The sequence below is a fragment of the Populus alba genome, chromosome 1 (assembly GCF_005239225.2).
Source record: "Populus alba chromosome 1, ASM523922v2, whole genome shotgun sequence".
NCBI lineage: Eukaryota > Viridiplantae > Streptophyta > Magnoliopsida > Malpighiales > Salicaceae > Populus > Populus alba.
Genome location: NC_133284.1, coordinates 17,539,737 through 17,541,767, shown reverse-complemented (window position 1 = coordinate 17,541,767; position 2,031 = coordinate 17,539,737).

The window sequence follows — 2,031 nt, the reverse complement described above, 5'->3', positions numbered from 1 at the left end:
TTATTGCTTTGAAGAATGGCACTTACTTGTTCGGCTAAAAAGGCTTCTCTTTTTCACATTCAGTTTTCTCTTCACAATGCATAGGTCTTTCAAAAAATTTAGCATAGGAAGGAACCTGTTTAATAGCATCCAACAAAGGTATATTGATCTTACCTGTTTGAAAGTTTCAAAGATTTCAGAGTTGTGATTGACTTTCCTTTGTTTGTCATGGCATGAGGAAAATGGAAGTGCTGGCGGGGAATCAGCCTTTTTTTGCAATGTTCAGGTTCAACCCCTTCCTTACCCACAGAGATAGACTCATTCATCTTTCTCACAAGGTTCAAGAATGGGTTTTTCAAATAACCTTACCACTACGAAGAGTGATGACTGATTTGACTTGATCCATATGTTGGCTTCCAGAACTACTCGCATTTGCATTGTATTGCCCCTTGGATTTTGTTGTGGTTGAGATGGAAACTTACCTTTCTCTTGGAAAACTGAGAGCAGATGTAACTTTGCAAGAGCATTTTTTAAAATCTGTCATTGCTTTTGAGCAAGTTGAGTGTTGATTGTCTCCTGCTTTTCAATGAATGCATGCAATGTTTCCTCAAGATTTCTTCTAGGAGGTGGAGCATAAGGAGGTGCATATCCATGAGAATTTTGAAAATTATGGATGTGCTTGAAACGGTGGGCTGTGAAGTTTGTGCATTGTTGCTATCACTCTTCCAACTGAAATTTGGGTGATTTCTCCAACCAGGCTTATACGTTTGTGAGTATGGGTTATTTGGGTGTTTGGAAACTGTTTAAAGCATGGGCTTGTTCATGGAGCATTCCCTAAAAGAAGGCAAAGTTGGACAATCATTTGTTGAGTGTTCCTTAGTTTCACAAATTTGACACACAATGTCTTGAACAGATTTAATTGACCACTCTTTTTTCAATTCAAGTGCTCGACTTTTCTAGCTAAAGATGCAAACTTGGCTTGGAGGTCATGATCTTCCCTAAGGTTGTGCATGCCTCCACTAGATGTATGAGGTTGAGTTTTACTGTGCCTCATAAGTACCTGTGGTGTTCCCAATTTTGAGCATTTTCGGCTAGCAAGTCTAGGTACTCCATTGCTTCATTAGGGTCTTTATCTTCGAAAGTTCCATTGCACATCAATTCAACCATTTGCCTATCTCTAGGTGTTAAACCTTCATAAAAATGTGAAACCAATCTCCATGTTTCAAAACCATGATGAGGGCAAGTATTAAGCAAATCTCGATACCTATCCCAACATTGGTAAAATGTTTCTCCTGGTTTTTGAGTGAAAGTGATGATTTGTCTTTTGAAAGAGTTTGTTCTGTGAGACGGAAAAAACTTCTTTAAAAATTGTTGTTGCATTTCATCCCAAGCACGAATGGATCCTGGTTTTAAATTTTGTAGCCATGTTTTAGCTTTATCTTTTAATGAAAAAGGAAAAAGCTTTAATCTAATGGTGCTCAGGCTACAATTTGAGTCATTATAGGTATTACAGACCTCCTCAAATTCCCCTTAAAATGCAAGTATGGATTTTCTAAGTCTAAGCCATGAAAAGATGGGTAAAAGTTGAATAATGTCTGGCTTAAAATTAAAATGAGATGCATCAGGAGGGAAAAACTATGCATGAGGGTGCACTTGTTCTTGGGATTCATGTGGTCTCTAAGTGTTCTCATACGGTTATTCTCATTATTCTCATTATGAAGCGATTGATTATCTTCTTCGGCCATATTTTCTAAAAATGATGAGGATACCCTACAAAGTCGACCACTTAATGTACGTGACCAAACTCTCATGCACGTGTAAGAAGAGAATAAAAGGAAGAAAAAGACAAGAGAAGAAAAAAGAACAAAAGAAAACAAAACAAAAGTTAGATAAAATGAAAAGTGAAGAGATAAAATAAATTAAGTATTATAATTTTATACAAGAATTTACCTCCCCGGCAACGGCGCCAAAAACTTGACACGACCAAAAGCTTGATGTCTTCTCCCAAGTGCAGGAGTGTCGAAGTAATAAATACCCGGCAAGACCGGGGTC